Source organism: Lampetra planeri, chromosome 5, assembly GCF_965212315.1.
Source record: "Lampetra planeri chromosome 5, kcLamPlan1.2.h2, whole genome shotgun sequence".
Lineage (NCBI taxonomy): Eukaryota > Metazoa > Chordata > Hyperoartia > Petromyzontiformes > Petromyzontidae > Lampetra > Lampetra planeri.
Window position 1 is genome coordinate 9,756,348 of NC_136111.1, and position 14,965 is coordinate 9,771,312.

At 43.7% G+C, this 14,965-nt stretch overlaps 1 protein-coding gene across 1 annotated transcript in view; it reads left to right on the forward strand.

The window, feature by feature from the left end:
* Nucleotides 1-9,005: 9,005 nt before the first annotated feature.
* LOC144718825 (cAMP-dependent protein kinase inhibitor alpha-like) overlaps nucleotides 9,006-14,965 on the forward strand; it is a 47,612-nt gene continuing 41,652 nt past the window's right edge. Inside the window, exon 1 of the mRNA XM_078594382.1 lies at nucleotides 9,006-9,176. The gene's annotated coding sequence lies outside the window, so the exon portion shown is untranslated. The remainder of the gene's footprint in view (nucleotides 9,177-14,965) is intronic.

Below are 14,965 nucleotides of genomic sequence, written 5' to 3' on the forward strand. Positions count from 1 at the left end.
AGTGATGAGTTCCAGCCAAAGTATAAACAGCGTTTAATGTTTGCTTGAACACTGGGGCCAATCCACATATGTGGTTTATTACATTGCCAAATGCTCAAACGTGGGTGATATGCCCAAACGTTGGGTACAACACACTTGTGAGAATTGCCTTGATGTCACAAGCTATAGTTATGTAGTCCCGATCCCGGATTTACGAAGTCGTTTGACCTCATACGGCTTCTTGTTGACACCAGGCGTGATTGGCTTTGGAATCTCACTGACCCCTTGAGGGACTTGTGCTTAAGTGTGGTGTAAATTTGACTCTTGTGATGAATTCTAAGTATTGATGAATGAGCAACATTATTTTTAAGATGTCATTTAGGAAGAGAAAAACAGGTGGCTTATTCGGACTCAGCAAGTAATTAAAAATCCAGCCTGTGACGTGAATATTGAATAGGCGCCCTTAGGTATTCTGAATTTAATTGTTTTCTTGATAAGAGTAAGTAAAGTGGGTTGCGGCTAAGGGCAGTGTAGTGTGTAGCAAGGTTGCATTTAAGTATTTTATATTTAAATTGAACTCCCAAATTAAAGTGAGGATATGACTGCATTGTGTGCGTTAAAATCACTCAGAATATGCCAGACCTCATCAGATCTCAGAAGCTCAGCAGGATGAGTCTGGGTAGTGCTTGGATGGGCAACCACAATACATACAGCAGCTGCTGTAGCGGCTGCTGCGGGGAGCATGCTGTCAGCAGATGACGGTGCTGGATTAAAAAAAGATACATTGTTGTACTGTACTATGCTCTAACGTATTTACTCCTCACATTCGCTAATTCACACTGACCAGCGTGTGGTCAAATAGCACCCACGATGTTGCACAGCGAGGGGAGACCGTCATCCAGCAGTGGATGGACAAAAGACTTGCACACAGGACACAGCATGCATTCTACGTATGTTTTTGGATGTTGTGTTCATGAAGTTCAAGAAAGCAGTAGCAGAGATTGTACCCTATCGATCATGAAGTGTGTGGAATTGACTGAGGGCCACTGTTAGTGTGGCCCTCATCGCATGAGGTTTGTGTGGCCCTCATAACTTCGAATGCTTGTTTGAGCAGGTAGACAATTTGACCTCTTCTTCTTGGTTCTTTCGGTAAAGTCACGTAGAATGGAAATAATAAAATAATAAAAATAAAACATAATAAAATAATTCTCACGACGTTTCGGCCACAACGCAAGCAGCCGTCCTCAGGTGAAGAACAGGTCTGTCAGAAAGACAGCGTCTGAAAGACCTGTTCTCCACCTGAGGACGGCTGCTTGCGTTGTGGCCGAAACGTCGTGAGAATTATTTTATTATGTTTTATTTTTATTATTTTATTATTTCCATTCTACGTGACTTTACCGAAAGAACCAAGAAGATGAATCACTGCAGTCACGAAAGCTTTAAATCGAAATTTACACTTTGACCTATTTATTAACCAATTCCCTATTTACAACACTTACTTTCATTCGGCTGTTTCCACTAAAATACATTTCCCCCTGAAATTGCAAATCATTAATCATACACTCCAAATGGTGCCCTTGTTACATATTCCCATGTCTTGTAATAACTATTTTGAGTGCATCCTCATCACATCATTTGCAGATATCCATCCTTTCACCCCCACACACCTTCATTTTTAATCAACACTTGCCATCAATCTCTGCTTATGACACCCAATTCTCTTCGACAGAAATCTCATGTGCCCAGATGTTTTCCACCTGTGTTTGCCTTTAATAACCAACATATATGAAGCTCTGCAGAAAGTAATCATACCTCCTAATTTCACTAACGCCGAGACTTAGTATAGTTTTGTAGGTAATGCAGCTTTTTACCTTAAAATTTTAGTATAACCATACACGCACCACAGTTCATATTCCTAACTGACGTGTTGGAAATTATTTCCTAGCGTTCTTTACGTTATGTACCCCATCCCTAATTTTAATTAAACAAAACCGACTCCAGCTTATTACCACCTATAATAATGAAAGTTTAATTGTGTTTAAACCGATGTGTCCTTGACAATAACAAACACAAATCTAGGCAAATGAATGCCAGCATTAATAAGGTAAACTCTGAAAATCTGCAACAACCAAAAGCCTCCTAGGGTATAACTATAGAAGATGCAAACCATTTAAATGTGAACATGTTTCCACTGACAAATACTGCACGTGTGTGGTTGATGCAGTTCAAAAAAGTATTGTGATACATTCATGTTTGTTAATAATGTCGGTATATTTCATTATTTCACGACATATTGATCCAAATTGTTGTTTTGTCTTCAAGTATAACAGTTTGTTTCATGAGAGCTTCCACGTGAGGAAGGATATGAGGAATAGAGGTCACGGTGGCTTGTGCAAATCTAAGCACATCTCGACGGAACTCTAAATAAATACTCGGTCTGGGAATTAGCTTGTCGCAAACTATATTGGAAACTGTCAAAATCAGCGTGAGATTCTCACGTTACAAGCTGTATGCATGTCGAGGTCTTTTTTATTTTCAAACAAACACTTAATTTGATCTGAACAAGTGGTTGTTCAAACGTATAAACAACAGCACTGTGCAGTATTATTTACCAATCAATGTTGTGCTATAGCCGATGGACAAATCACAATGACGAATCCGATCTCATCAGATCTCGGAAGATGACCCATCGACAGTGCTCTGATTTGGTGACCATCATGCACAAACAGGTTGCCGAACAAGCCAAGAGTAGCAAAGGGCAGTGCCACACAATCCATTGCTGAATTCTACCTCGATGCTCCCCGCCTTTAGCAACCATCGATTGACCAGCGTGGCAAAGCATGGTCAGTAACCCCCAGAGGTGGGACAAAGTCATTGTTATGCAAGTCCAAGTCGAGTCGCAAGTCATCAAATTCATGACTCGAGTCTGACTCGAGTCCAAGTCACATGACTCGAGTCCACATCTCATAGGTGGGACAAAGTCATTGTTATGCAAGTCCAAGTCGAGTCGCAAGTCATCAAATTCATGACTCGAGTCTGACTCGAGTCCAAGTCACATGACTCGAGTCCACATCTCATAGGTGGGACAAAGTCATTGTTATGCAAGTCCAAGTCGAGTCGCAAGTCATCAAATTCATGACTCGAGTCTGACTCGAGTCCAAGTCACATGACTCGAGTCCACACCTCTGGTAACCCCCATGTCCTGTGCGAGGTGGCGACAGCCCTTGACCGGTCGGGGGATGTATGTATGCAGTGAACTTTAGAGTTGATTTCAATGGACAAATTGGATGCATTGTTTCACCAGTTTTTGTGTGTGTACAGTACTGCATTAATAAAAGTTCCAGGAGATGGCAGCCTGGCACTGCGTGTCAGTCGTCTCCATGGAAACCCCCTAATCCTGATGTCCCATGGGGGAATGCAAGCGGAGAATATCAAACCGAGGTGACTTCAAGTAAAACGCTGCTCATTATCATTCAGTATTCACACACAAGTGACGGATCGACTCTTTGCCACTGTACAATATTTATTTGCGAATATAACATTTTAACACGTAGGCTTTTGCGACCAATATCATCCATAATAGAGTTTTTTTTGGGTTAGATTGAGAAAAATATATAAATGTGTCGTTAAAACCCGCCACCACCCGACACAGCCAACTAGTAAGGGTTGTCACGTAAACAGAACGTGGCCAATTCGTCACTAGTACAGCACTGACCGGTTGTGTGTTGGAGAGCCAAGCCACAACATTTACAATCTGAGTACGACGTTTCGCCAGTAATTACAACTAGCTTCAACTAACTTGTAATTACAACTAACTGGATGTTGCCTGATGAGGGCCTCCACATGGCTGTCACGTGGGCGGTGGGGTTTATTTAACCATACTTCACCAAGCAGGTCGTCAGTGTGGGGTGGGTGATGCTCACGACATAGCCACGAAGCAGCCTTGATAACAACAGCCTGCTTTGTCCGTAACTATCACCCATCCAAAGACTATCTGACTGCGTCCAGGCTCGACACCTGCTTAGCTTGCGAGATCAGACGAGATCAGGGCGCGTTCTGGGTGATTTGGCCACGGACTTAAAAGTTCTTAAAGTGAGCACAAATAGCGCCTCGTAGAAGTTTTTTTTAAAAATATATACACACACAGGGTACTTAAAAAATGTTTAACACTTGGCACTGTCGTTTTTAATGGAAAAAGACCGGATGATACACTGTAACATGATAACAAATTTACACCATTGGAACCTCCTTTGCCAGTAGCAAAATATGATAATTGTTTTTTTACCCTTTTAGCTGGCAACAAAACTGACACCTTTACCCCGAGCTCTCATACTCTGATGGTGCATTGTCTTTGAGTTGTGCGCCTTTTGGCGTTATCTGGTCCAACACCATGTGAGACTAGGCTCTAAGAAAAGCTGTCTCGGGTGTGGACTAATCAATTTCAAGGACAGTGCATATCATTATCAGAGTTGTGTTTTTTGTTTGCATTCTGACCGCAGGTATTGTGGTCAATGCAAACATGACTCCTTGTAAAAAAAGGTGTCAGTTTTGTTACCAGATAAAAGGGTAAAACAACAATTATCATGATAACAAATGTATTTTAAATGCTTCAAAAAGTCAAAGAGTTTCCACTTGCTCGCCCTCATTGTCAACACGTGCCTGGAATCTTCTCCAGGTGGTCTCCAAAGCCCGGAGGCACATTTATTGCGGAATTGGTGCAAATTCTTAGAAGTGTTAACATTTTTTTGAAGCATCCTGTATTAGAAATTAGTCTGGTTAGAGACAAGGTCTGTTGTTGAAATGGCTAACCGTAATGGTAACAACACGAATTATGTTACAGCCCTTTGGTCAATCCGCTACGTGTGAAGGCCATACTTCACCACGCTGGTCAGGACGCAAGCGTTGAACTACAGTGTTGTGGTTAACTGCCTTAGAGTACGTAGTTTTTTAAATCTGACTTTCTCTAGCGTGACCTTATCGCACAAACATTGGGTTTTAATCTGTAGACTGTGGCGGGAGATGCTGTCAACTAAAGCAAAAATCTCCACTGAATATTTAGAGCTGGGGCTATAAGATTACAGCAGTTTCACCAAACAAAGTTATAATCGACTACTTTTAGGGATTTGAAGCTTTCGTGACTGCAGGAATCCATCCTATTTGGTTCTTTCGGTAAAGTCACGGAAGGTAGAAAAATTAAATTAAACAAAAAACAATATATCACGTTTCGATGGCAACACAAGCTGCTATAACCTTGCTGTAACAGCTCTCTCGCTGGTTCAGCAGTTCCACTGCTGGATTATTTTTGCCGCCTGAGGACGACCGCTTGTGTTGCGATCGAAACGTCGTGATATATATATTTTTATACCTACGTGACTTTACCGAAAGAACCAAAGAGTATGAGTATACTTTTTGGGAGTTGATTTCTCTGGTCCCTGTAACTATAGCAATCTCGCGAAGGAGGAAAGCCCCCTACGAAGGATCACCCAACAGGACGCTACCGATTATATCAATGAACCACCGCCCATTACCTGCTGTCCAGCGGCACACGTCGGAATTAGAGAGAGGAATTAGAGAGCTAATTCCCTCCCCTTCAACAATTAGTTTTGTGTTGTGATCCAACTAGTCGAGTAATCGAAGCGAGAATAGGTGGAGAACAGTTATCGATTGCTGTACTTAAAATAATCGGATGTGTATGTATATTGAACTTCTTTCGCACAGTACGTAGCCAAATGTGCCAATTGGAGGTGCGGTTTGATATAAGGCAGCCACTCCGGATTAAACTGGGTTCTCAAGTGTAGCTAGTTGATGGTCCCCACTCAGTCATCATAGTCTATACACACACACACAACAAAAACATCAAAATAAATATGATTCTACGCTTAAATTGGCTACTTTCCAGCTCTAAGAATAAAGAAAAATATTGCATTGACAGTTATGCATCAAACCATCTCGTAGCACGAGTGTGTGCGTGTATGAGCAAGAGTGTTTAAAGTTCTACGCTTCCGACTGAACCAACAACCTGAAAAGTCTTATTTGATTTAACTGTTCAGAGACCCAGACAGGCACACGGCACTTTCTTGAACGGCGACGGGTGGAGGCACCACTTGGCAGCTGTGGGGCCAATAACAAACAAGTGAGAGGCGGGCTCAAGTCCTGTCTGTCGATCAGGATGCGTCCACAAACTTCACCGACCGCACAATTTACAACCACAACAAGAACAATCAATACTGCACTATAAATACCACGCGTTATGTGCAACAACAAATGAGCAACCACTTGAGAATTGATTTTTCCCATTTTTTATGGCAACAAAACAGGTGTTAAGATGTTAAAACACCAAACTGAAACCTTTTACAAGGAATCGTGTCTGCATTAACCACAATACTTGTGGTCGGAATGCAAACAAAAAACGTACTCCGATAATAAATGCATTGCCCTTGAAACTGATTGGTCCACACCAGAGACAGCTTTCTTTTGAGCCTCGTCTCAAACGGTGTCAGACCAGAGGACGCCAAAAGGCGAGAAGAGCAAGCACTTGTCAAAGTTTTAAACGGTTACGGTATTGTAGTGATGCATATACACAGTCAACAACTTGTTTTGCTTCATGTGCCTTCTATACGTATGCTGAACTTCGTTCGCACCGTACGTGGCCAACCGTGCTAATCGGAGGTCCCGTTATGACACGGTGACGATTTGTTACGAAACGCGATTACATGCTGCGTTTTTTACTTTCTACAATTACTGTACTTTGGAGAAAATAAGGATAAATGTAAAGTGTTTATGTACAATGACGTTCCCTACAAAAAAATTGTACTATATACCAGTCACGCATAACAACACATTTGCACTGGTATCACGTACCACGACACTTGTGGCCGGGCTAGGTGCACACATACATCGAGTAATACGTAGCTCAGGGGTAATACGTGGCGCAGTGTGGTTATATGTATTGCCTTACGCTATGAACCCGACGACCTGAGTTCGATTCACAGCATTAGCGGGCCCTGCGGCGGATTATTACCAAAGGGCTGTAAATGAAATTATCCCTTCTCTTGGTGCCTGGCGAGTGATATATGGACCAGTCCTCACCCGCCCTGTCTCCTCCTTCACGAACACGCACTGACCGCTGTGGTGATGTATGTGTAAACAACCTCCCCCGTGACATGCACAGCAGAGGCCTTCATCCGGCAGTGTATTAACAAAGTGCTGGAAATGTGTGATTGAAATGTAACAAATCATAACGTGCACTGACTGTATTTGGATGAAGCAAAAATTGGAACGGCATCACTACGTTTCTGATATATATTATTACAATCACCTGATTTTTCTGCAGGATTTAGTCGAGAAAACCTTCCAATTTCAAGTTGAATTATTCAGCATAACTCCACGACAGCCCACCACTCTGCTCTCGAGCCAACTCTGAGATGTTACCGCCACTCGCTTGCAACTCGGGAGGGCATGGGTTCGTTCCCGACCCTGACGATGCCTGTTTCGAGTATTCGCGAAGTCTGCATGATCTCCCCGTGGTTGTCGCATGGATTTTTCTCCGTGTTTACCCCGGTTTTTTTTGCCCTACACATTTAGAAACATTGCGTTCAGATGATTTGGCTCATCCAAGGGGCTCATCGCCTATCCTGTGTTTCTCCAGGTCGCCCCTTACAGCAAAAAATGTCAGTACTGTAGCCCAGTGGACTTTACCTAGTGAATATAATAGATTGGTGTCGGCCAATCAGTTTCAAAGACAATGCATATATATTGTAGCAGAGCATGCTTGTTGCCACGATCACCACAAGTACGTGCGGTCAATGCGAACTTGATTCCTTGCAAAAGGTTTCTACTTGGTGTCTGAACATCTTAACACGCCTGTTTTAGTGCCAGAAAGGGTAAATGCTATTCTTATTTTTTGTATCCATAATAGTTAATAGTTTGCGTGGCGGGCGTGTGCCTGCCTGCCTAAGCCTGCCCAGCGGGGGTGGGGGGGGGGTCTGTGCTGCAGTGCGAACGGGGTTGGAGTCTGCACTCAACCAGTGGGGGGGGGGGGGACAGGCATCTTGCACATGCATGCCAACTCTGGGCGAAAGCTCTTCTTCGATCAGGGACTGCAATTTTTGGTGACGACTTAATTCCAGGTAACCCTATTATTTACATTTTTCATTTATTATTTTCTATCTACGTGACTTTACCGAGAGAAACACGAATACCCTTCACTCCTGTCATAACACCGGCGCACATTTCATTCCTGGGAACACGTTTCGCGTTCTGCACGCAAACTGCTGCCATTGCTATATTATCTGGATTGCAAAACGCTTCGGGAAGTTGAGACGCGTGCCCACGTTTTTTTTCCGGTGTCAATCAATCAAAAAAAAAATCTGGCTTCTCATGCACACCTACCCAACTTTTGCTTTAGAATACAGCGGGACGGGGAGGGTTAGTGGGGTTTATACACTGTAGAATATGGTAAATATGGGATGGAGGTTGAGGTTCAGTAAAGAAAAAGGTACATCTGATAACACGCTTCAAAATCATCCGTGGAAATATGTATGACTGGCTGCATTTATTGACCAAAATTGAGACTGCGCTTTGAGCAAAAGGGAGAGAGGTCTGCTGTTATGTGATAAGGCCATCCACTGGATTATACCATTACTGCGAAACGCTCAGACACCCCTGCCCATTTAGGGTAAGAGCAAAAACCATTGCATAATACACACACAACACACAATCATTGCTGCCAACAGTAACGCCAGAACATCGTGGGAGGTTATTCTTTTTCGACCTCTTCATCTTTTTTGGGGTTTCACGCAACGAGAACCCACGAACGCGCGCGCGCTCGCCCGCCACGTGCGCTCATCATCATCCAGCGGGCCGAGCGCGTCGTCTTCGAGTGCTTTGCGTTCGCAGAGTTGCGTCAAAGCGGAGGAGGGAGAAAGGGAGTGGACGAGCGAGAATGGTGCAGCCCCGCCAGACGTTGTGTCGCCACATAGCACCGCGTTGAGAGAGGAGAGAGGAGGCGGCGCTTCTGTGCCCGCGCAGAAGACGAGCAAGGGAGAGGGAGGGAGGGAGGAAGGAAGGACCGCGGGATTCTCCTCTTCCAACTCGCTTCTTCCACCTCGCTCAGCAACGGCGACAGCAGCAGCAGCAACAACAACAGAAAGAAGACGTTTCACTTTCTTTCCCTGCGGGCTGCGTTCGTTTAACAAGTACGTCGTGGTGGTGGGGAGGCGAGGCCTCCGCATCGCGAGATAAGATTAAATGCTGCCCCGGCTGTATTTTGAGGTGCACTCACTGGTGGTGGTGGTGGTGATGTGTGATGTGTGTCGACCTGGGCACCGATAACAGGTGGGGAACCGGGCAGCATGGTGGTGGTGATGGTTATGATGATGTTGTGTGTACTTAATGTGTCACTGCATACGTTATTGTACGCGATGTTTCGTGATTGTATTGTACGTAAAGCGAGTGTTTAGAGAAATGCTTTGATGAATGTTGTTGGTGTTTTTGTAACCCCCCCCCCTTCCCAAAAAAAAAATTACACATTTCACCGTTCTAGAAACACTGCATATGCAACACAGTCGTGCAATTAAAAATGATGTGCTGGCCCCTGTTTGGCGATCCACTGTTGATTGGATGTCGTCGGTTGTGGGGGTTGTTTGACCATACTTCACCACCCCACTCGGTGTGGGCTGGTCACGTCTTGTTGGCAGAGGGGCTGTGTGGGGAGGGGGGCGCAGGTTCAGTCAAATAAATCGTCACCGATGTCACAAATCGCCGTGGCCGGGAATGCAACTCGGACGCCCCTTGCATTGGGTTCGGAGCGCGGTGCTCTGATCACCGCTGCACCACCGCGCACTTTTCGAGGCTTGCTGATGATCAACGAGTGATATTTTACTTTTGCATTGCGTCTGTGCACAAGAGCTTTGTTGCTCATCGGATTTCTCCGGTACAAAATAAATATTGTGATTCTCAAGTGGACATTGCGTCTGCGAACAAGAGCTTTGTTGCTCATCGGATTTCTCATTGTCGTGGAGACACTGCGATGCCGAGGGCGGTGTTGGCGATGCGTGCTTTGGAATGCACCACCTGCTGTCTCCTCCATTCAAGTGATGAGCCGCTGCTCTCTCTCTCCTCAGTCTGCATCCACACCGCACCGCCGCACACGACACGCGCATTGCAAAGAATAAATTAAGTTGCGACGGGATTGTAACGAACAGACGCTTTAATTTGTTTCGCGGAAGAATGATTTGTTACTGTCATTGACCCCGGCCGGTTGCGTGGTTGGGCTTCATTCGTGAAAATGTGTTCATGAACAAACTGTACTCCCTTTTCAAAGTACCCGGCTGTTCCTTGCTGTGTGTTATTGCGCGTTCAATATAAACTTGAACTTTGGTCTTCGAGATGTAATCCGAGTGAGGAACATGTGCAGCGCAGCACAGCAAGTAAACTTCAACCTACATTGCCGTGGTGAGGCAAGAGCAAATTGAAGCGGGAAGCTATAAAGATGATAAAGAAAGTCGATGTAATAAGAGTGGCAGTTTTAAGTTATAATCCTTTGTCAGTGCACTGCTAGATGAAGGCCTCTTTCCATGCCATGTCCATTAAGTTATTGTCTTTTTTTTAAACCATACTTCACGCTGGTCAATGGTAGATAAGAGTGTGTTAGGGGGGGGGGGGGCAGAGTGGGGCACAGGACCTGTTCAGACATCAATCGCCACAGCTATTTTAGAAATTACTAATAAAATGGCCTGTCACTCCGCTGCTGGATGCAGGCCTCCCAATGCCACATCACTTATGGGTTTTAAAAATACCTCCACTGTAAATGCCCTTCATCCAGGAAAGCCTCACCGAGGGCTGAAGGCTCTTTCAGGAGGATCCTTCATTCTAATCCAGGATTAGCTGCAATACAGTCCTGTATATATAGTAGCAATAATAAGAAAATTGAACAACATGATGATTTTGTCAACCAAGGTGTCTGCTTCGAATAAGCAAGATTCATGATACAATATTTACCTGCTGCTCTTTAGCAAAGATTCTGGATTCACCGACACTGCTGTCACGTGTTGTTGGTCCAAGTCTTCCATTGCAAAAACACACGTGGCTGGTTCTCACATGGTGAAATCACGTTACTCAGACATACCGTCGATATACCGGGCACAGTGGCACACGTAGGATTTGCCACCCATTCTGGTTTTCCTCATTTGAGGTAGCTGTCCTTGTACGTCATACGACACCTTGAAGTTTTTGTGAGTTGTGTAGAAACACATTCATTTTGACACATGTAGTTCCACTCTTTTCCCAAATATGTCCCGGCGCTTTGTATCTTAGAGTTGCCAACTCCAAGCACGTGCCTTGAATCCACAGCTTTGGGGGCAGAGATGGTTGACCATGTATAGAGAACCAAATGTAATACAATTTTGATTCATCATCACCTTCAGCTCCGGGCAATCCAATGCTTGTTGAAGACCGCTCCGAGCCTCCACGGCCTCTTGTGATTCTGTGATGTAGTAATTCACCATGCACCTTCACACGAGGTACTCTAATTGGAATGATAGTATGAAGCGGTCTAAATGCATCCGCATCTCAATAGGCTGCAAAAACACGGGGAAGACCATGTGGATAAAGCTGGAGCATTTAAACCATTGCGGGACTTGTTTTTGAGGACTACTCCAGAGTAGAGAAAGAGAAAATATAATTGTTCAGGCCAGATAGGGAGTTGAGACAACATTCTGGTAGAAGTGTGGAATGAAAGCAGTTCATAGATCCAGTTATAGGGCAAAGATTATGGGAAAGTCTTGAGCCAGAACTCGAACAGGGGAAGGGTCAGGAAGGAATTCCAGACAATGTGGAACAACAGCAGAGAACAAACGTCTTCCTGTTGAGTGATGATTGACCTCGGTTGCACGTGACACCTGCAAGGCTAGGCAGGTGTCTCCCCTATCAGTTTGGAGGTTTTATGATTTCCCCTCTTGCATGAGGCATATTTTTTTCTCTTCCCCAAGATCTCCACTTTGTTCCCACATGCAAAAGTATTCAGTGACAGATTGGCCAAACAGGTAAAGGTTCAGTTCTGCAATTTCTTGTCACTGCTAGCGTAAGGGCCTCCACAAGATGAAGCTCTAGAGATTCCCTCCCCTTTGAAGTGTGTTTGTTCTCCTCTTACACACTGGCCGGACATCTTGAAAGAGGCGGACGTAAACCCAGACTTTGGTCAACGACACGTGACCTATACTCTTTGGTTCTTTCGGTAAAGTCACGTAGGTGCAAATAAAATAAATAAATAACATTCAATAAAATGAAACACGTGACCTGCCGATTGACTGTGGCTTACCCCTTTATGCTGCTGGGTGGACAGAGGCGGGAGGATTGAATAAACTTGCCCCATCGTTTTCAAGTGCAGAGCTGGGAGGACTTCACTGGTGACCTCAGGATTGCAAGTCTTGTGTGCTACCCATGACAGCACAACAGCATCCCCCCACCCACAGGACCCCCATGAAGAGGATTTGATTTTAGTGGAGGTTTTCCAAGGTTAAAAGAGCTCATGTTCTACAGCATGTACATATTTATAAACGAATATCTTACCACTATAGGAGACAATATGTCATAAAAGGTATTTAGGCAGCGGTGAAGAGAGGCACGTGTTGGTCATGGCCCCATGAGACAGATAAGCCATCTTGTTTTTATATGTTTCCGTCAGTGACAGTAACGTTTTGTTGTTTATTACAACACAGATACCCACCAGTGAGATTAAGAATAACAAATGTGCCCATATCAGTCGCTTTACACAGGAGCATTCATATAATAATATACTGCACAGTATATGACTGAGGCTTGCATTTGCAATGAAGTAATTGAGGTCACAAGATGCAAATATATTACACTGTAAGCCCTTTTGCTCAGAGTGCATAACAAATCACTCGTGCAATGCCACGGGAAAAAAACGATCAGGGCGAGCTGTGTAGAATACGCCCTTCCTTAAAATAAAAATACTAAAAAGTGAATGCATCTCTGTTCAAATGAGCATTTGGTGGTGCTCACCTCAATATGGGGTCCTGAGCCAGATTTGGAAATTCCACATTCCTTTGGTGGGTGCCAATTTGATAGAAGGACAGGTACTGTCTTCAAAAAATAACCAATAATAACCTAATTTTACGTAATCTCTTTCAAGGCTTCATGTGCGTTAAGCGGCACATTTTTGGAATTTAGTTTTCCTGGAAGAAGACGGAGGAAAGTTGATTATTATCCATAAAATTGTGAGTTGTTCATGTGCACGGATGCCCGGGTTTCTAAGGACATGGTTGTGTGGTCGCTTTGCATCACGCGGCCGCTGCAAATGTTTCCCACTCCTTTTTTCTCCTGGGGATTCTCCGAGTTTCCAGTTCCCATGTCGTGGAGGTCATTTTTTTCTTTTTCAACCCAGGCCTAACTAAGGGCCTCACACTTGAGCTTTCATCCTGAAATATAACTGGGGCTGTGCCCAAGGGAGCCGCAAGGCTCAAATGGAATGAAAGAAAAAACAAAGTCATGACTTTGATTGCTGACTTTGAGAAAGTGAGGCTGTGCATTCTGATTTGAAAGCGTTACTGCTCGATGGCTGTAAAACAAAAGAAAAAAGTAAAACTCCTCCGTAAAAAAAAAGTTACAAGCGTGGAAAAAGTTTTTGGCTTAGTGTCCGCCAGGTTTAATGAGACGGATGTGTTGTAACTGGTTAATTTGTAAGCGATAACAGAGATCACGGGAGTGAGATGGATTACAGCGTCACAGGACCGTGGGGGAAGGGGTATCGCTACAGCCTTAACCAGCAACGTTCAGGGGGATGTTTGGTTTCCCTGAGTGACGTTAAATAGCACATGCCGGACATCACTGAGAGAAATGAAGAGGAGATGGAGTGATGAAATAGGCCGGTGTGCAGATGCGAGGTGGATTATCTTATCAAAGTGATCGTGATAGATGGTTGGCGGCTTTGGGGATGCCTTCATTCAGCAGTGGATAGGCAGTGAATGATGATATTTCACTTAATTCATCTTCAGCCTGAGCATTGTACAGTTTTCCGTTTGTAAAATAAATACATTACAGTATCTCAATGCAATTAACATTAAAACATATTAACATGAGTCAATTGAAAAGCAAAAAAACATATGGTTAATGTACAGGATTATATTAACAGAGGCTTTCATCAAAGGCTATTATACAATAGTTTTTCCAATGATACTGAAGTATTGTAAATATTTTCACATTATTACCACGGTGGATATGACCATTACACTACAGTGCCATGTTAAGTTTCATTACAAAAACATAACTTTTTTTATAACTCATTGAGAGGCCATAGAGGTTACAAGTCTTATTGTTAAGGGGGACAGATGAAAAAAGTTAATATACAAAAAGCTGACAACAGAGAAACGGTTAAAAAATTGCAAAACACAAATATGTAAAGTGCCACAAACCCTTAATTTAGATGAATATTAATACACCATTATACTGTGGAAATATTCACACTTATCAATAATGCAAACAATATAAATACTCTTATAGTGCAGGAGGCATTGATCAAAATCAACAATCAATTAATTATCCAAGCATTGAATCTTCGTTGTAAATGTACAGCCCTCTTTAATCCGCTGCTGCATGAAGCCCTTCTCAACATCGTGTGGGAACCGTGGGGGTTAGTTGACCATACTGTACCACACAGGTCAGTACAAGTTGGTGAAGCTGGAGAGTATAAATGTGGGTGCATAGAAGAACAGTACAATATCGGATTAGCTGTACTGCCCTCTGCTAGATGCAGCAGAATTGTTCTAAGGTTGCTTCAGCTGGGCTGCAGTGCAAAGCGGGGGTGTTGACTCCTCATTATAATTATATTCTATTGTATATGCTGCATGTGTAAGCCTTATTGTGTTGATTCCAATTAATGCATTCTATTATTTATTTTTTAAAGGTCATTCAGGTGGCCGGTTGGCTCAGATATTGTGGTATTGAGCTGGCACTGCTGAGATCC